This window comes from Hydra vulgaris, chromosome 03 (genome assembly GCF_038396675.1).
Source record: "Hydra vulgaris chromosome 03, alternate assembly HydraT2T_AEP".
Classification (NCBI taxonomy): domain Eukaryota; kingdom Metazoa; phylum Cnidaria; class Hydrozoa; order Anthoathecata; family Hydridae; genus Hydra; species Hydra vulgaris.
The window spans coordinates 12,799,640-12,822,461 of NC_088922.1; the positions used below are offsets into that span (position 1 = coordinate 12,799,640).

At 27.4% G+C, this 22,822-nt stretch overlaps 1 protein-coding gene across 2 annotated transcripts in view; it reads right to left on the bottom strand.

Annotated features, from left to right (window-relative positions):
• Window positions 1-16,444: 16,444 nt before the first annotated feature.
• LOC136077659 (uncharacterized) overlaps window positions 16,445-22,822 on the bottom strand; it is a 54,253-nt gene continuing 47,875 nt past the window's right edge. The window contains exon 5 of one of the 2 annotated variants that reach the window (XM_065791903.1): window positions 16,445-16,742. The gene's annotated coding sequence lies outside the window, so the exon portion shown is untranslated. Of the gene's footprint in view, window positions 16,743-18,820; window positions 18,978-22,822 lie in introns of those variants that run through there. The other variant, XM_065791904.1, reaches the window with a different exon arrangement.

Genomic DNA, 22,822 nt, shown 5'->3' on the forward strand with positions numbered 1-22,822 from the left:
TTCAAAGTTCAAGTCGAACTTCACTCAAGTTCGCTTCTTGCATTCTACCCTAAATCTTTTGACTTTGAAGTTCATAGTTTAAAATAGAGTATTTAAATTGGAGTGATTAAAAGACAAGTTAATATTATAAGCATTCATTATAAAAGATATTTTAAATAATGCTTTTATTTTAAATGATCATTGCTGTATCATGACATATCATTGGTGTATATTAATAATGATATGGCCTGGGTCCGCTGGGGAGTTTAAATTTAAATAACGAAAACGTTAACAAAATTCTTTTATTTTTTATTTAAATCAGATACATCGGAGTCCTTCAAAAAACTTAACATGCTAACATTTTTAGCGTCACTAAAGTATGAAAATCTTCTTTTTGTTTTTGAGTCCTTAAATAAAAACTTACCATTTTTATTCCTACATTACTAGAACTATTTAAAATGGAACACTAAATGTACCATTCTATAAAACCCAGAAGTATGGTAAACATTCTATTATCTATAAGTGCGTCTGTAAATGGAACAGAAGCCATGTATGTGCTTTAAAAGATTTCAATAGACTACATCTTGAAATACCTTTTCTTTAAAAATCAAACAAAAAAATTCTGAAAAATATTTTATTTTACCTTTTAGACATTCTTATGATCAAAATTCTCACTTAATTTTCTTTTGTCATTGCTGCATATCATCTGTACTTTATTGTTTGTTTATTTTTTCCTTATTTTCTTCTTCTATGTTTTAACTCTTTTTTTGCAGATAATTGTTTCTTCGTTAATATTTCTTTCTCTATTTTCGACTTTTATTGCTCTTTTGTCTTCTGGATCCCCTCAGTTAGCTTTAGCCCCCTCAGTTAGCTTTGGTCCCCTCAGTTAGCTTTAGCCCCCTCAGTTAGCTTTAGCCCCCTCAGTTAGCTTTGGTCCCCTCAGTTAGCTTTAGCCCCCTCAGTTAGCTTTGGTCCCCTCAGTTAGCTTTAGTCCCCTCAGTTAGCTTTAGTCCCCTCAGTTAGCTTTGGTCCCCTCAGTTAGCTTTGGTTGCGCCTCTATTTAAATATATTTTTAAACAGTTTTAAAAATTTATAAAAATTTCGTTTTGTAAATATCTATAGAAAAGTATTTCGTTTTTATAAATAAGTAGAACTCGCCGCATAGAAGTCATTAAATCATTGTATTGAACTAGTGTTTTGAAAGACTATTTTTTTTTTAAATTAATTTGTATTTTCTGTCATAGTTTCTTTGTTTTGTGGTTTATTTCGAGTTGCTTTAAAGCAACTCAGTTTACTTAAGAGAGCAATAGCGGGCTTGTTCTAAAAACGTTTGTATTCGCATTATCTGAAGCAACATAAATTTTATTTATGCATTACTTAGTTTCAAACTAGATTAAAAAGAAGTTTATTATATTCGTAGTAACATTACATATAATTTTTTTATGATTTACTTTGGTAATATGACTTCAAAACGGAAATTGTCTGGTGCGAATGGGAAGCGCCTTAAACCGCTAATAGAAAGATTGGAAAGAGAAGATAAAAATTGCAATTCTTTCAATGCAAGAATTGTTGTCTTAACAAATTCTTTTAGCACTGCTTCTACTGTTATGAATACATATCTTGTTAGTCATGCAACTACCGCTACTAATTCATTTTTATTAGATACTACTTCAACTTTAAGTGGTTTTGACTGTGCTTTTACTAGTGTACCTCTTGCTAATCTTGTCACTACCGCAAATAGTATATTTTCTGTTGGCTCTGAATATGCTGTTACTATGGAAATCTTGAGTATGTTATAATGTTTAACAAAAGTCTCATACAATACAAGACTTGTTTTTCAAAATAAACCTTGTTTGTCGTTCCTTATTTTCTTTAACTTTCCACATCACGTAGGCATTTGAAAACATTTGTACAACGTATCGATGCAGAGAGAAGATCTTTCATACAAACGTTTGAACCTCCGCATATTTAACTTTTTTTTAATTTGTTGTAGGTTGTAACTAGAGCAACACTACAAATATTTGACACTTAAAAGTTTACGAAACTTATAAAAACATGCTATATCGCTCTTTGCATGATGTAGGTATTAAAACAGAAAGTTAAAAAGTTTTATAGTTTAGAAACATATTGGTTGCGCCCCTCCTCTTTATTGCATACCCCTCCCCCTTCTTAATTTAAAAAAAGTTTGAAACATTTTCCATTTTCTTCTTATTTATGCAAACACATCTCTGCATGTAGGAAAATTTATAACTTATTTTTTTTTTAATTTATATATATGTCATATATAAACATTTTACAACGTTCTTATTTACAAGCTTCAAAATAAAATATAAAATAAAAGAATGACTGGAGCAAGTAGAAGGTAGTAGTCTTATTATCAAGCCCATATACTAAACTTAAAGTGTTTTTTTTTCTTTCAGAAGTTTACTTTATATAAATATATACTTTCTCATATTATAAAACAATGTAAATTCACTACAATAGAATAAATAGATTAAAAAAAAAAAAAGAACTTTAATAAAACAAGATTTTGTAGTATAATAAGAACTAATAAAAGAAAAGTTTTTTTTTTAATTTTTTTTTTTCTGTTAAAAATGCAAAAATATGTTTGTGTCTGGTAAGTCAAGCCAGAGCCTGATCTTCCACAAGGCACGTAAGGCCCGGGTCTAGGGCCCCCAAAATTTAGGGGTTCCCTATTTTTCAGCTTTTAATATTTTTTTTAGCCCATCAGAACTTTTCTGACGTAACAGTAGAATTTAAAAATATTTATTTCATTTAAAATTTTTTTAGGTAAAAAAGAACTAAAATGTTTTTAAATATACCTCTATGTTTTACTCAAAATCTCAAAAACCTTATGTTCTGTTGCATTTCGGAATTAAAATTATGAACACAAGTTCAAAATCATTTTTTTTAAAAAGTTATTTTGATAATTTTATACAACGTTTAAATTGTTTGACATTATAAGGAAAATAATATTAAATTATAATAAAAAAAATGTAATCAAGGTTGGTTTTTTATTCAACTTGCAACGTAAAAAATAAAAACTTACCAGGGTTAGCTTTTATATTTTACGTTGCAATTTGAAGAAAGCTAAACTTTCTTTATACTGAAACGTAATCAAAAAAAGATTATCTTACAATAATAAATATGTACCTCTTCTAAAATTAATGTTAAATCTAAGAATAAAATTGTTTACATTGTCACCATAATGAAAGCCAGCCAAAATAAAAATGTTCTAAAATCTCACTCATTTAAATGTATCATACCTAATATTCTCATTTTCAGCTGAAAATACACTGAGTATATTTTGGATAATTTAGAATTTGTGAATAACTTGGAAAATATTTATTTTATATTAAAGTATAAAATAGATATTATCCAAATTTTTTTTTAAAAACAATATTTTTAGAAACTAAATACAAGTGCTGTTGAACGGTATGAGCAAATGAATCAATGACTGATGTATTTATGAGGAAATATAATGAATAGTTAACTGGATAATATTCAAACCAGTTAAATCTAGTTATACGTTAACTCAATCATTATTTTGAAATAATGGATCTAAAGATGAAATATAAAATCAATTGAATAGATAGTTAGGCGTAACAAATCTATTTATTACATCGAATAAATGCAATATTATAATACATAATAATGAATTTCTATTTTTGTATTATTTAATTTCTTCGAATCAAAATGTAACGACGATAGTGGATTGACTGATATCGCAATTTGATCCAAAAAATTTTTAAATAAAACAAACTCTTTAATTTCAATAAAATTAAGTTATCTCTTTTCGGTATGTTATAAAGCTTACTAAAATCAGGTTTGGTTTTGCAATGTATTCTTTTCTTATAAGGAGGTAGGAAGACCATTATTTTAAAGGGATTGGCATAAATCTCTTAGTAATGATTGCAACAATAAAACTAATTTTATTATAATTATTGTTTTTTATTTTAGTAACATACGAATTACAAACTGATGAAGTAATAATTTAAAAAATGTAGATGAAAGTTAAAACATAGATAACGTTGGCTAATGGCAGTTGGTTGGTTGACAAAAATAATAATAAGATTGATTTTCTTTTAATTTGTTTGCTTCTACTTTTTTAAAAAGATACTGTTATTAATTTAAATGCGATTTCCTCGAGGATTTGTGTTTAGTCTTTGCATTGTTTGTTTTTTTTTATTTTAATTTTTAAAAATTACATGTGCATTGTAATTTAAAATGCATTTCGAAAAATGTATTTGAAGTGCTTAAAAATATTACATGTAGCTATATAAATATTAGACTGCAAAGTGTAAGTTTAAAGATGGGACCTTTGATGTGGCATTAAAGAGCGCATCAGCATCAGTTAAAACATATTGTCATTGACATTAGCCTTTGTCTAAATAAGGCATTTGTTCACACCTGATGTAAATATTATAATAATGTAATTTTACTTGTTTTAAAAAACTTAAGCACAAGTAAATTAAACGTTGAAGCACTTAAAAACAAATAAATTAATGTTATAAATTTAAAAAATTACTACTATTAAAAACAATATCCTATAGTAATTTACTGTAATAGTAAGATTAACACTAGGAACATAATAAATCTGTTTTTTGTTTTAGTAACATATTTAATGTTGTTTAATCAAATTTAGAAATGATTTAACTAATTCAAAAAGTAATTTTACTTGTTTTAAAAAACTTAAGCCCAATTTAATTAACGTTGAAGCACTTAAAAACAATTAAACTAATGTTATAAATTAATAAAAATACTAGGATTAAAAACAAAATAATTTAGTAGTTTACAGTAATAGTAAGATTAACTCAAGGAACATTTTCAATCTGTCTTTTATTATAAACAACAAATTTGATGTTTTTTAATCAAATTTTATAATGATTTAACTAATTAAAAATATAAAAACAAACCATGTGACTTGATAGAAAACAAATTATTAGAAATTTTCTAATATAATTTTTTTTAATAGTTAACCTGAAATTATAATTTTTTCAAAATTTTTTTTCTTTTTAATTTTATCTATACTATAATTTATCGATGTGTAAAACAAATGAGATAACTGACATATTCATTGATTTTACGCCAGAATCATAATCAAGAAAATGTATTTCTACCTTTACATTTATTTATTTTATACTTTTACATTTGATTTTTTTTATACTTTATATATTTTTAAAATATTATTGTTATTCAGTTTTTCAGTTTGATCAACTTTAATTTAACTATAACTTTGATCAACTTCAATTAAAAATAAGTCATTTTATAATTCATTGATTTTATAAGGTTGTTAATTCGCAAGGTCTTCGAAAATGGCAGACGCGGACATTAACTTTTTTTTTTTACCGTTAAAAAAAAGTTAGTGGTCTAAAACGGGCCCTGAAGGTGAGATGGGCCTCTATCAAATCTCTTGTTTGGACAATAATTGTTATAAATTTAACTGTAGAATATTGTGCAGCAGACTATAAACATTTAAGAAAACCATCCGTAAAATAGTTTTTTTCGTTGTTATCTTTTGGCAAAAGGAATATTTGAAAGCAGTACTTTTGAAATTTTTTTGAGCTAAATTTTTACTATAATCTTTTGAAATTTTTTTGAGCTAATTTTTTACTTAATCGTTAAATACACTTATGTTTATTGTGTTATTTTGATATTTTTTAAAGCTTTAACATGTTATCTTTTTATTGGCACAAGATTTTTATGAGAATAGTCTAACAATTTATGTTTTTCACTAAATATCAATAACACACTCCAAACCGGCTGAAATGGGCCCCGGGGCCCATTTCATTCGCGCAATTAGCAAGATTTTACGGCAAAATATTTCAACTTAGTGTCAGTTAAAAAAAGAATAAATTGGCAATATTATAAATGTAGTAACGGGTTTCATAAATATTTTTATTTGAAAAAGGTATTTGCAACAACTTCCTTTGCTATTTTTTATTGTAATTTAAAGCAACAGCTATGTGTTTGTATTTTTTAAAATTTTTCATTCATGTCATTTATTTACATATATATTTGAATATTGATTATAATTTGTAATTTTTGTGAAATATGTAAATCTTACTTAATTATAGATTTGGCAATATTTTGTATCAATCCTTATTAAATACAATGTATACATATTATTTAAATATATAATATTGAACTGAATCTAAATGTTATTTTATACTTTGTGTGTTTTTAATTATATTTTTAAAGAGTTTGTAATATATAATTACAAGATTATATATAGCTCTCTATATATTGTAATTATATTAAATATAATTACAATATATAGAGAGTTATATATAGTTACAAAAAAGTTTTAGTGTAAAATGTACATCCTAAGACGTTTTTTTTATAGTTTGATTGAATTGGACTGATTTTATAAGCTTTTTTTCTATCCATTCCTCTTGTTTTAGATATGGGGAAATATGTAAGAAAAACAAAAAAGCAGTGTTGGAGTGAGAGGTCTATGTCATCAGCTATTGAGGCTGTAAGAAAGAAAGAAATGGGATTAAAAAAAGCATGCAAGCGGTTCAATGTACCACGGAGTACTTTGCAAAGAAGGTGTAGACTTAATTTGAACTTTGTCCAAGCCTCGTTGAAACTTGGATCAGTAAAATGTGTGTTTTCTATTGAAATGGAAAATGAGCTGGTGACTCATATCAAGCAAATTGAAGCTATGCTTTTTGGTTTAACACCTCAAGTTTTGCGTAAAGTTGCCTACTAGTTTGCTAAACTTAACAATCTTCATAAAAGGTTCAGTTAAAAAAGTGAACAAGCTGGTGCTAATTGGTTTCATGGATTTTTGACTCGATACCCTCAATTATCTGTAAGAACACCAGAGCCAACTTCTGCAGCAAGAGCACAGGGCTTTAATCAAGCCAGTGTCGGAAAGTTTTTTGATTTATTGCAAGCATTGCAGGAAAAGCATCACTTTCTTCCAGATCGTGTTTATAATGTTGATGAAACAGGCATTACTACAGTTTCAAATAAGCCATCAAAAGTGGTTGCTATTCGTGGAAAGAAACAAGTTGGATGCCTAACTTCTGCTGAGCATGGGCAGTTGGTTACAGTGGAAATCTGCAGGAGTGCTTTAGGCAATTTTGTGCCACCTTTTTGTTTTTCCAAGAGTTCTCATGAAATCTGAACTAATGGATGCTACACCGCCCAGTTCAATTGCTGTTTGTCACCCATCAGGTTGGATGCAAAGTGATATATTTGTTTCTTGGTTCATGCACTTTGTAAAGCATGCTAACCCAACAGAGCATGAATCTGTTTTGCTAATATTAGACGGGCATTAAACTCATACTTCAAATCTAAAGGTAATTAATTTAGCTCGTCAAAATAACGTTATTTTATTGTGTCTTCCACCACATTGTAGTCATAAACTTCAACCTTTAGATGTAGCTTTTTTGAAGCCTTTAATGACTTATTATGCACAAGAGGTTGAAAATTGGCTGAGAAATAATCCTGGACGAGTTGAAACAACTTATCAAATAGCCGAACTGTTTGAAAATAGCTATTTTTAGCAGCATCTGCTATCACTGCTGTTAATGGTTTCATTAAGACTGGCATTTTCCCGATAAATCGAAATGTTTTTACAGACAATGATTTTGCCTCAGCACTTTCAACTGATGTTCCTCTGCAGTTGCTCAATAAAAAAAAAACGTTAGAAGATGTTCCTGGTCAAACATTAATCTCGCCACAGCAGATTCTAGACATTGCTCAAAATGAGGATCTTCTCATTGAGCTTCAGGCCTCAAAAGTTGTAACGCCAGTTGTTAATCAAGTTCTGACACAAAGTCTAAACTTTTCAGAGCCAGTTGTTCCACCAACAGTATCAAATAAAAACCAAAATTTTCCCTTGACAAAAGTTTCTCCTATTCCAAAGATTATTACTCTTCAAAAAAAATCATCACCACAAAGGGTTTACTGCTGTTTTGACAAGCAGTCCATACAAATATGATTTGGAAGAAAAGCAGAATATAAAGACAATAAAAATGTTATTAAAAGAAAACCGAAAGTTATTAACAGAAATCAAAAGAGCAAAAGAAAAAAAAAATTACGAAAGCCAAAAAAAGACCACACTTCATCAAAGAAACTGATAAAAATAAAAAACCCAATAAAAAAGCAGTGTTATGTGCTGAAGAATTGAACAATAAAAATAACTAATCTTTACCGCTATAAGTAATAAATAAAACTGAGGTTTCATTTTTTTAAATATATTTGAAAAGACCACTTTTAAATTTTGTTGAGCTAAATATTGTATTTATGTTTATTGTAATTATAAAAAGCACTTATATTTATTATGTTTTTTGATATTTTTTAAAATTAAACATATTATCTTTTAATTTGCACAAGATTAGTTCGAGAGTTGTCACTTCAATTTAGGCACATTGTACATTCTGCCTCAGTTGAGTTTACTCAGAGTCTCAAATTTTAATGTGAACAATGAACAGAAGATTATTTACCATCAATAAATTACAGTCAATTTTTGTTTAACAATTAGGTTTTATTCAGAAATTAAATAAGGGGCCCATTTTAGGCTACCTCAAGGGTGAAACGGGCCCCTAGCATCTCTTTGTTCAACGGTTATTTCCTAATGAAAGGCATAGCCACACCTTTCTTTTTTTGATGTTAAATTGTAGAGCATAGATTGAATTTCCTGAAAAATACTTTGTTTGTAATTTCCGGTTGGTTTCAGATAGCTGGTTCTATCCTTTTTTGAAAAGGACCCCGTTTTAGGTCACTCTCCCCTAATGAATTATGTAAAACACAAACTAAACGGTACATACCGTAAAATTGCTTCAATCAGGCTTTGGACATTTATATATTAAGTATAAATAGACGTTTCTTCATTTTTGTTATCTTAATTATACTGACAACTATACCGTTAAAGTATATTGTAAAAATAAAATAAGAACTAAGGTATATTGTTTTTGCATTTGCAGAGCTGGAAATAAAGGGGTGCGTGGTGCTGTGTTTCCCACTCTTTCCCTAAAAAATAAATGCTAGTCGGCAAAAAATGAGTTGAGTTGCCTTAGTGACCTTAATCGCCAATTCAAAATGAATACCCTTTTAGAAATGATATTTTATAGTATAAAAAAAACAACTATATAGAACAAAATGAAATTTTGTTGTATAAAATTGTTTTTATTGGTAGAGAAAACTAAAGTATCTCAAAATGATGTATGAATTATATATTTTATTTAGACTCTTAATAATAACAAATGGTTTGAAACCGTTTCAATAATAGAATGTTGGTACTAATCACTAATTATTCAAAGATTGAATAAAAGAACAGATAATTTAAATAAATTTCAATTTGCTTTTTGAAATAAAGTATAATCAGATATAAATGCGGCTACATTTTTTTTATTTATCGGTTCATACAGCTATTTTATCTGTTTTCTGATCAATTTTACTAAGGTGCAGACTTATTTTTTTTATTTAGATAGCAGAGAACATAAAAAAAAGAAAAAAGAAAGGGAACCAAATTGGTTATTTTTGTAAGTAATAGTATTCTTGACGATGGTTATAAAAGAAAACAAATATATGATATGTGTGTATGAATGTTATAAAATATATAATAGTATGTCTGGAAAAGTAAATGGTATAAAACAAAAATTATCTGATATTTTTATTCGCTTAATAGCATTTGTACCATGCCAAATCCAGAGGATTAATAGGTTTCTTGACAACCGCTGAGATGCTAGTAATATCATTAGATTAGATTTGTTTAAAAATAATTTTTTTTTAATCAGTACAAAAAGTTATAAACATTTACAAAAAAGTTTATCTTTAAGGTAATTATATATGTTTACTACAACTCTGTAATTTATTTAAAATAAGATAAACAGGTCGAGCTAAATCAATAAAATAAGTATAAGTAATAAAAACCGTTGTAGAAACGTCAACTGATCGATATTTAAATATAAAATATAAAGAACTCAAGCTTAGGGTTATCTAAAAATTTGCTATCATTTGAAGTTTTAGTATATTTGCATTTTTTGAAAAACTTCATCTACAAAATGAAAACGAACTTAAAGATCATAACATAATTGATGCTCTTATGTTGCTAAACAGTTCAAGTAAAATTTTTAACAGTAATAATGTCGACATCCTGGTCATGAATAATTTTGTGCAATAAGCTATCTGCTTTAATAAACCATTGATCTTAAATCTAACTTAAAAAAAAAAAACTTTGTAGGCGTTTTTTATCTACTCATATTCCATCTTCCCTCTCAAAAAAAATACGTGTGTGCGCAAGCCCTATTGCGTTCTCTTATTTTAATATATAATTACCAACTCTTGTTTTATTTGTTTAAGGATTTATTATAATAACATATATATATATATATATATATATATATATATATATATATATATATATATATATATATATATATATATATATATATATATATATATATATATATATTACAACGAATATTATATATACAATCATAACGCACGATATATTATTTCTTACTAACTCACGAGTTCTAATGCGGTCCCCATAAACGCGCTCTAACAAATCAAAATGCTATGTATTTCGTTACTATCTTTCAACAGTTTCCTCTGTTTGGGAAAACTTCTATTATTACTCGAATAGACAAATCAAGATGTTTAATAGTAAAATTTTATTGGTATAATAGTTCGCTTGGGATACGATTTTCTTTCAACTATTTTTCTTTCGTTGTCATTTATTGGTGTTTCACGTTGCACACTTTCAGCTTCAGGTTTTAGGAGTTTTTTTATAAATTTTTAATAAATGTTACGCGCCACCTCGTTTCCTTTTTTGATCAAATAAAATAATAATATTTTGTTTCCTTTCTTTAACTATATATTTCATGTTTAAATATTTTGAATCTAATTTTCCTCCGGGTTTATGGCGTTTTACAAGAACCTGATCTCCTACCCTAAGTCATCTCTCTTCTTTACATGATGTTTTATATCAAAATATTTTTTTACTTTTTTATACTTATTATCTTTATATATATATATATATATATATATATATATATATATATATATATATATATGTATATATATATATATATATATATATATATATATATATATATATATATATATATATATATATATATAATAAATAAATATATATATATATATATATATTTTGCCGTTTGACAATAATTACAATAACTAAGTAAATGAATAAAAATTTACATGACAGGAGCAAAAAGAAGACGATAGTTTTCTTATCACTAAGCCCCGTAATATATACCATACATAGCATAGCTTTTAAAAACCGTGTAAGATTAATAAAATTCCTTTAAATATAATTAAATTTCTTATTAATTTTCTTTGAATAAATAAATAAAGAAAGAAAAAAAATGAATAAATAAATAAAAAAAATAAAAAAATAAAAAATGTTTCGTTTTTGTATTTTATCCTACTATTTCTTTTTTTTTTTTTTTTTTATTTCTTTTGTTAGTTTGAGAATAATTAAAAAAGAAAAAAAAAAACAAAAAAAAATTATAGATAAACAAAAACAAAAAGATAAAAAGTGAATGTACACACTCACATATAAATACATGGCAAACAATTAGGGGTACTTTTTACATAAGATTTCAAGAATAAAGTATATAAAATTATAGTATAAACTTTTTTTACATCCTCGGTAATAAACATATGATAAAATTAAATCGTGTAAAAATTTACAATATATTTTTTATTTATATTTTTTTATAAGTGTATATATAAAATTAATAAATATATTCACAATTATATAAATCAAATCATGAGAGTACTCTTATCTAACGCCTTAGAAGAAATTTAATTCATTGTCGTTTAGTAGAAGAGTTTGCCTAAGTTTTATTTTAAATTGGTTAAGCGAAGAAAATGATCATCATTTAAAGGAATATTCCATAGAGATTAAGATCATCATTTAAAAGTGTATTCGATAATTTAGGTCTTCGATTTGTAATTGAGTATTCAGTGGCTGAATTATAGGTTTTGGATTGACTAAAGTTAATTTTGAGAATCTTGTGCTGTATATATGATTTATTTTTTTAAATATTGAGTAAAATAAAGGCGGTGCCGTTTTTTTATCAAGTTTAAACATAAATATAAGAATTTTATAAAGATTTATTTTGAAAACATTTAATAGAATTTATTAAAAAGCTTTTTGGTATGGGAGAGTTGAGCTTTATTTGTAAAAACTATAAAAAGATTCGGTAGTTCCATGATTTAACGCCAACCATTATCAAATTAATAGGCTAAAAACATAAATATTATTTTAATATAGACAAAATTAAGCTTTAAATAAAAGATAATTGCAGATCACCCGACGTAACACACTCTTCCATTACTCTATTTCTTTTTAAAACTGTATAACAAAATTGCAATCAATCTCAAAACTGCATTCACTTTAATTAACAATGAGAGAGATTACACTACTACGTTCAGCAGATTGCTTATGCTTACTGATTGCTTTATGAGCAACTTTTCAGTAGTAAAACAACCTTTTTTCCGAAAAAGAAGCAAGGTAAGCAGTAATCACTACCACTTTTAGCAGAATATGCTATTCGACCGTGTTTTTTTCTTTTTTTACTTTATAGTTTTCGAAAAGACACCTTTTTTAGGCGCATCGCAAAGTTACAGTATTGTTACTAGTCTGTCAAGGTCTGAAATCTTGAAAAATTGTGTTAATATTTCCTTTTTGTTGATTTACTTCGGCGTGCTAAGCTAATTCATAGTCGCTGCCTCTATCGCTTACCAATATATCCGGAGGATTGCTGCTACATGGTCGGGAATCAACCACCATTCATGATAAAGCATCACGTTGATTTTTGTAAAAAATGATGTCAAGTTTGGTATAATGAAACAATTTGTTTTGCAGTTCGTTTCAAAAAATTTCCTTATTATGTTTTCTCCGAACTTTCTCTTGCCATGCTCAATTATATTTAATCTTACAGTAAGAAGAATTTTTATTTTAAAAAGAATAGTTATTTTAATGTTGATAGAAACTTTTTATTAAGCTTACTTTTTAAGACGCAGTATAACTTTATTAATAACAAAATATACACGCTTATAACAAAGGTTTCGTCATTCCTTGTATAAACAATACAGCATACGAGTTTTCTTTTTCTAACATTCATAAAAAAAATTATTGTTTTAAGTATCTTGAATAGATTCGAGATTAAAAAAAGGAGAGTAAAAATATAATTTTTATTTAATTTTTATAGTTCATTTAAATATCATTACGCTGTAACATTGAACTATCAAACTTAACAACATTATGTGAAAAACATGCTACAAATTATTTGAAAATCCTATATGGCAGAAAGCATGCATCCATTCAAAAGATAAGCTATATACAACTATACATACAATTATACTATATACAAAATACATAAAGCTATATGCAATTATATATACAATTCAATTACTTTAAAAAAATCTTAGAGTAGTTACGATAAATGAGTCACAAGACATGATGAGAAGTAGCTTAAATATTGCTCCTGGGAAGAAACTTTGCAAACCCTTTAAGCAAAAGATTGCGAAAAAAGCAGATCTTAAAGAAGAGAAGCAAAGTCATGGTGAACAAGATGAAGATTTTCTAATATCATCATTCAAATCAAAAAGACAGGAGATCAATAAAGAACTTGAAAATTTTAATATATCTCCTCTAAAATCTCATTCAAAGTCATCAAAACATATACTCTCAGAAGGAAAGCGAAAAGTTGCGCGCATCAACGAAATGGTAAGTAACCTTACTAGAAAAACTGAAAGCCAATTCAATGTTCCCTCAAAACTGTGTTATGAACCAAATGACATTAAAAAGAAGGTTGAAAACTTTAATGAAATTATGAGCTTGATAAAAGAAAAAATTCTATGTTCTGACAAAAGAACTATTGTTTAACTTCTAACACTGGCACCCCCAAGTTGGTCAATATTAGAAGTACAAAATAACTTTGCAGTTACAGAATACCAAGCAAAAAAGGCTAGACAACTTTTTAATAAAAAAGGATTGTTGGCTATCTCACCTTTGTATAAAGGGAAAGTCTTACAAAAAGAAATAGAAGATTCTGTTAAACTTTTTTATGATTCAAGTGATTTATGTAGAACTATGCCTGGAAAAAAAGATTATGTTAGCATTCAAAAGAACGTCCATAAACAAAAAAAACTGCTTTTGTGTAATTTAAAGGAACTATATTTATTATACAAAGAAAACAATCCAGAAATACAAATAAGTTACTCAAAATTTGCTTCACTTAGACCAAAGTGGTGCATTTTGCCAGGTGCAAGTGATACACATTCTGTTTGTGTTTGTTCTTATCACCAAAATGCCATATTGCTATTAGATGCTTTAAATGTTGGACTAAAGTATAAGGACTTACTTTCAAAAACCGTTTGCTCAGTAGAAAACAAAGAATGCATGCTTGCACAGTGTGATGATTGTCCTGGTAAACAACCCCTCACCAAATATTTGTATGAGATTTTTGGAGAATACGAAGATGATTTTGAGATACACTACAAGCAATGGCAAACTACTGACCGTGCAACACTATTAAATTTAACAGCTGATGTTCCAACGTTTGTTGAACTATTAGCATCTTGTTTTGAAAAGATACAAGCTCATTCTTTTATTGCTCACTCTCAATCACAGTACCTTAACCAACTGAAACAATATATGGATCAATCAAACATTATCATTATTGGCGACTTTGCTGAAAATTATGCTTTTGTTGTCCAAGATGAAATACAGAGCTATCATTGGAACACCCGACAATGTTCTTTACATCCATTAGTCATATACTATAAAGATGATAAAGGTGAACTGAAACATATTTCTTACTGTTTTATATCAGATGACATTATACATGATGTAACTTATGTGTACAAAATATTCCAACTAATCATACCAATATTAAAAATGAAATTTTCCAATCTGTCCAAATTACATTTATTCACTGATGGTTGCGCAGGACAGTACAAAAATTGTAAAAGCTTTTACAATCTATGTCAACTAGAGAGCGAATTTTGCCTTAAAATTGAATGGAACTTTTTGCCACGTCCCACGGAAAGTCACCATGCGATGGGATTGGTGGTACTGTAAAAAGATTAACAGCACAAGAAAGTTTAAAACGACCGTACAGAAACCAAATTCTCACATCAGAAGCTATGTATGAATTTTGTATTGATAAAATCGAAGTTGTTAACTTCATTTACATAAAGGGATTGGACTTACAATTGCAACGTGAAGAGCAAAAAGAAAGGTACACTGGTGTAACAACTCTACCTGGTACTTGTAGCTTTCATCAATTTATACATCTTGGAGATAACAAGGTTGGGGCCAAGAGGTGTAGTACAGACACTAATTATACAATAATCCACAATCTTAAAAAGAAACAAGACATATCTCAACTTGATACTGTCACTTTAGGTTGTTATGTCGCTTTAGTCTGTGATGATAAGTGGTGGATCGGCATTTTAACTACCACCAACTTAAAAGAAATTGATGTTAAAGTTAAGTTTCTTCATCCAAATGGTCCATCAATCTGTTTTAACTGGCCTGAAAGAGACGACTACTGTTTTATTCCAAACACCAACATATTGAAAAAACTATCTGTTCCACAAGCTTGCTCTAGTTCTGGTAGAAACTATGTGTTTGAAAATGCTGAAATAGAGGAAGTACAAGTAAAATGGGAGCAATATTGTAAACTAGCAATATTGTAAACAGTCAAAATAACTTTCATCTTTGATACCTTTACAAATCTTGTATATTTAAGTAACTTATTAAATTACGATTAACTTTATTTTATTTACAAATATTTTTTGGGAATTTCTTGAAAAAGAAATACATCTTTGAAATTAAAGTTCCGTATGTTTTAGTTGTTTTTCCAGTTAGATTTTTTTGTGCCTAGTAAGATTATAAAATGAAAATATTAGCAGCAAAAAAAAAATTTTTTTGATGGGGGTGTTTTGAGATATTGGGTCCCAAAGTTGGTTTATAGAAACTAGTTGTTTTATTAATTTTTATGCATGTTCTTTTTATATTTGAGCATTTTAAGTACATTTATTGAATTCAGCATCAAAAAAACATTATATATGTTCATTTTCATATTTTTGCCATTTTTATTTCTTATTATTTTGAGGAAAATGTTTTTTCAGAGTGTTATGAAAACCGGGTCATTTTGGGAAACCAGGTCAGTATTAAAATTGCAATATCTTGTCAACCGCTAAACTTTTTTAGCTGAAATTTTGCATGCAATATTTTTTATAATTAGGAATAATGTGTCAAAATATAACACAAAAGGAAGACACATGGTTCAATGGACTGGGTGATTTGATGTGGAATTGCCCAATTATATTGTATATATAAAAAAACCTTCGGCAATTAATGAATAATATTTTACAGGAAATAATATTTTAATATTTTTAAATATAATATTGCTGAAGTGATCAATACTTCCATTAAGTTTTGAACTTTCTAATAGGTGCTGGTCTTTTTTAAAAGATAAAAAATATATTAAAAATGTCAACAATTAAACAAATATACTATACATTTTTATGTTATATCATTATAATAAAGTTCACGAAATTTAAAATATAAAATTGTATCAGTTAATGCGTCATCCGAAAAAAAAGTTTGCTAAAAAGTATTCATGTTTACGAAATTCACATTTTGCATCGTCGACAATTGTTTGAAAGTTGTAATTTTTAAAAAAAACTGAACTTTTGTGCGGTTTATATTTAAGACTTTTTATGCTTTCCAAAGTATGCAGAATGTATGTGTTTTTCACCTAAAAAAATAAAAAGTATTATATTTTAATCTTAAAACCCTTTTTTGACAAGCTGTTCAAATAAATATGAACGAAATTTAATTTATTAGACACTTGCAACGGGGAGGTCTGGTTATTTATTGCAAAAATGATTGCACATACATATTTTATATTATATACGTACCAGTTCTAATAATAAATTTTTTTTTTGAAAAATAAGTTAAAGGATTATACGACAATTAGAAGTAAATTACTTTGCATAAGTGACAATTCGCAGCGGCCAGCGGGCAAAGAACGATTGTTGGATATTTTTAGAATGTCGTACTGACTTGTGACGTCTATAAGACGTTGCAGACACGTATTACAGACGTCTGTGTTAGCTGGGTTTCTTATTTAAATTAGACCTAATTTTACTAATATACTAATAGTATAACAAAATATTTTTATACCATATGCGGGTAATATTTACCTAAATTTTATATATTTTATATATAACTTATTATATATTGTATCGTATTAATTTTTTTTCTTGTAGTAACAGTACGTCTATTTAAAACTAGAATAACTCAATACAAGTTATAAAGAAAATATGTTAACTAATTAGAACAAGAATATAAACTATCTACATAGCGTGAGATAATTTTACTCAATAAGTGAAAAATAATCTGAAACCTAAACTTTAGTATTAACTATTTTAGGATTAATAAGAAGTGTTGTCGAAATAATTAATTACTTTTTGTCACTGCTACTAAAGTTTAGCGAATATTTTAGCATAAATTAGAGAACAAGTCAACGAATATTTAAATATAATTAGGAGAACAAGGCAGCGAATATTTAGGCATATTTAGGGCAACAAGTCAGCGAATATTTAAGCAAAATTAGGAAAACAAGTCAGCGAATATTTAAGCATAATTAGGAGAAGAAGTCAGCGAATATTTAAGCATAATTAGGAGAACAAGTTAGGGTATATGTTAAAACTTGTAAGTAGATCATGTTTGAGAATTTTGAGAATCATTGTTTGACATTATTTATAAAATTGTCTACAAACAAAAAATGAAGGAATGGATAAAGTACAAAACTGGTTTTATTTTTTATCCAATAATCTCTTAGAATTAGAAAGATATGACTCTTAAAAGGTTGATGCTCTAACCCAGTGAAAAATAAATCCGCGTCCCACATGGGTCCCACATGGGTTCCGTGTGGGATTGATGGGATTTACGTGGGACGGATTTTCCCATGTGGTATCCGTGTGGAAATTTGTCACTGAAAACTCATGTGGGTAGTCCCACATGGGTTACATGTGGGAACTATACGGTATTTAGTCACATGGGAAATCCCACGTGGGTTTCTTGTGGGATTTACATGGGAATTTATTAGAAGGCTGGAAACTAATAAAAAACCTTAAATTTTAAAATCGACATTGAATTGCGGCGAGGCTAATATATAACAGAAGTCAAAAGTACGCATCGTTTTCAAATTTAAACGGTTGCCGTAATTATAGTCAGCGTAGCAGCGGAACGCTATATGAAATCGAAGTGGTAGGAGGATATTTTGTGGAAATGTTACAATATTGCTGTAATATCTATGTTATTATTGTACCATTACTATGAATATGAATTGTAGAATTTTGTTTCATAAACTGTGTTATTATCTATTCTTATTTGTATATATTATAAATTACAATGTGATTATTAATATGGGGAACCATGGAACCAATTTAACGTCTAGTTTATAAGTTTATAAACGGAATTATAAAAGAGGCTTATAAACTCCTATAAAAAATTGTAGTTGTATTATTTATTGTATATTATTTTTAGTAATTCATATTTTTTGATAATGCCGCTTTTTAAACTGCATTGAGTTTAGAAGAGGCACACAGTTTTATTAAAAACCATGAACTTGAGTATACAGTTCGGTTTAGTACATCTTTCTCTACCAAAGGCTTCTACGAAATACTGGTATATTACTTTTGTTTATACATATATATGTATATATATATATAAATATATATATATTTTAATTAATTACAAAATCAATTATAATTATAAAGAATTAAATAAAGTATTAAAAAAATAATTGTAAAATCAACTATTATTTAAAAGTATTAATAGCATATTGTTTATTTCTTAAGATCTAAAGGAAAAAAATCACAAAGTATATTGGTCAACCGATTCCATTGCATTGTCTGGTTTACCGTTTATGTTGATTGGCACCAAAATTCTTGATTGTCATCATGGACATGACAGAAACATAAATCTGAAAGAATTTAACAAGCAAAAGAAAAAAGCAATAGTAAGATTTACAATATATATCTGACAAATATATATATATATAAATATATATATATAAATATATATATATATATATATCTATATATATATATATATATATATATATATATATATATATATATATATATATATATATACATATATATGTGTATGTATATATATATATATATTTATATATATATATATATATATATATATATTTATATATATATATATATATATATATATATATATATATATATGTATGTATTAGAAACAATATTTTATAATTTTTTTACCAATATTATTTGTTTATAATATGTCGCCAAATAATTATTGATAAAATAGAACATTGATCATGACTACAAAAGAAAATATACTCGCATACAAGATTGCATAAAGTTTGATTGTCGAGCACAAATTAGTATTACAGAATACTTAGAATTTCAAGAATATAAAGTAGGATATTTTTATGTGTATAAGTGTTTATTGTAAACCATAATAAAAAAGTCCTTCTTATATATTTTGGCTCTTATCAAATGTAAAGTCAAATGCAATTAAAGAAGTACAAAGTTGGATTATATATATATATATATATATATATATATATATATATATATATATATATATATATATATATATATATATATATATATATATATATATATATATATATATATATATATATATATATCAGGGATGCGGAGTCCCAAAAAGCACTCCGGATTTGAAAGTCGCAAAAAGATTATTTTATCCTAGTTTTTGGTATCCAGGTGCTCAAAAAGTATAAATAAGTTTATGGACTACTTATAGAAAAAAAAATTAAGACTTATAGGTTAGAGGAACAATCGTTTTTTGAGCCCAGAGTCCTTAGGTATAATGGCGGCAAGGACTCCAGGACTTTAGGGCTCCAAGCTTACAAACAATAAGTTTCAAGTCATTAAATCTCATGAATTTTTTTATTATAGCACATAATAAGTCAACAAACATGTTTAGAGCTTCTGGACACTACAGACTTGGAAAAAGTAGAGATATAAAGCCGGAGTCCTTTTGGGACTCCGCATCCCTGATATATAAATATATATATATATATATATATATATATATATATATATATATATATATATATATATATATTATATATATATATATATTATATATATATAATATATATATATATATATTATACATAAATTTATGTGTTAACCTGTAATATTCAGCTCAAAGTGGATACTGTCAGAAATAGGAAAGTAAAATCAAAGGAACTTCGGCATGCATTATCGTTAGCCAACAAGGAAATCAATCAAATAAGAAAGTTTTGTATTGTTTTACCAGACATTTTGTCACACAACGGTCACATAATTGCCAAGGTATTTGTAATTTATTATTTTTTTATTCTGTTTTTCACATTTACATTACACCTTCTACTTATGTGTAAATCTTTTTTTGAATTAAATGATAATACATTTATACCTACAAATGTCTATCTATAAGGATTCTGGCATTTCACAGAGCATTGACCCTGAACTAGTAACTGCTATTGACTTTGATGTCAAAGAAGGTGTATTAAGCACAAAAGAAATGAAGCGTCTATTGAATATTCAAGTGAAAAACAATTTCAATAAAACTGGTTCCGTTCTCCCAGAAATCTCAAATAAAAGGTTTTCCATCGTAATTCAACCATTCACAATCACATTGCAATTTCAAGAAGAAAGTTATGTCAATCTCTTATTGATCAAGAAAGTCTCCAGTTGAAGATTAATGAATGGAGAGAAGCAGATCCTGCTATACATATATACTTTAGACCTAAAGGTTTATAATTAACTTTTTATGAAAAATCTTTAAACAAATCACTTTCTCTGTTGCTTTAACCAAAATTTTTGAATTTCAGGGCATTCCACGGAAAACATTAATATAGACAGTGACTATGAAGACAACACTGTTAGACTAACTGGAACAAAAGAAACTTCATTACTGTTTGTTTATCAAAATGCATGGCAGAAAAGGTTGTTAGCCAAATATGGGAATGAACTTGTGTTGTTGGATGCAACATATCGTACCACTTGTTATGCATTGCCACTTTTCTTTTTTGTGGTAAAAACAAATATAGATTATCAAGTGGTTGGCTTATTTGTATGTGAGAATGAAACTGAGGAATCAATAAGTGAGGCTCTATCATTTTTAAAGTCTTGGAATAATGATCTTAATCCTATATATGGAATGTCTGACTATTGTGTTGAAGAAATTAACAGTTTGGAGAAGGTTTTCAAAGGTCAAAATTTACTAATAAATTTTTCAAAATAATAAGAAAAAAATATAATTAAAAATTCATTCTTATTAAATATATTGTGTTTATGTTAACAGGAACAAGAAATGAGCAAGAAATTATTTTATTTTTACCCATATCCATTTCAGGCTGTGTTGTATTTATATGCGATTTTTATCGTGAGCAGGCGTGGGATCGATGGCTAAAAACTAAATGTAATGGCTTAATGGAAGATAGGCTAAAGATTATGGGCTTACTCAGAATAATAGCACATGCAAACGCATATGAGATATGTGAGTCTGCAATAGAAAATTTAAAAATTTCTTCATATTGGACAAACCATGAAGCTCTAAGAAATTATATATCAAGATATTGGTTAGCAATAAAACATGTAAGTTTGATTTCTTGGTAGTTTAAGATTTAAACATAACTTCCATTTTTTTAAACTATTTTACTTCTACAAGACTGATCATGTAAATGCAGTTAAGAAAACTACAATTTTTTAAAATTCTTTTTATAATCAACGTTATGCGTTATGCTGCTGATATTGATTTTTGGATGGTAGACCGCCCTCGACCTATGGTGAAACCTTGTCTTATTAAGAAATCACTAGCTGAGAGTATTGACATAACAGAAATTCAAGTTGAAGGGTGTGGAAAATTTTCTTTGTGATATTACAAAGACAACTCAGAGCGAAATTATTTTATAGATTTTAGTGATGAAAGCAAAATGCCTAGCTGCACTTGCATTGATTGGAAAAGGTCATGTTATCCCTGCAAGCATTTTTTTGTTGTTTTTAAAAAATATACGTGTTGGAACTGGGAATCAATCTCTCCTTTATATAGAATGTCTCCATATCTAAATTTGGATATTGATTTTGAATTTGATAAAGCAAACACCAAAGGACCTAATGATAAACTATGTACAACTACTTATGCAAGTGACATTTCCAACAATGAGCATAAAGAATCCAGTACTGACAGAAATGAAAATAGTGAAGTGTTAGTGAAAGCAGATGCTCAAAATGGAAGAAATACAGGAAAGCAATCAATTACTAGTAAATCAATAAGAAGCCTTTTGAGTGAATTACAAAGTCTCAGTTTTCTAATTGAACATGACGAAAATTTGCTTGGAAACACATATATGGAGTTAAGTAATGGATGGCTATCTGATAATGTTTTAAATATGTTTCAAAACATGATGAAAATCCAATTTAAAGATATTAATGGTCTGCAAGACACTATTCTTGGACAAACTCTTGCTTTCAAGACTTACAATAATATACCATTTGTTCAGGTTTTACACAATGGTCATAGTCACTGGGTTGCCATTTCATCATATAGATGTAAACCTGGTGAGGTTTTTTTGATGGACAGTCTGTTTCATGGTAAAGTTGCACATCATACAAAGCGACAGATATGTGCCATCTTAAAATGTATGCATAACAAGTTAACTATTCGTGTATTACCGGTTCAACAGCAGTCAAATGGGGCAGATTGTGGTGTCTTTGCTATTTCTTTTATTTATCATGTTATTAGCGCAAAAACAAACCCTGACAATATAAC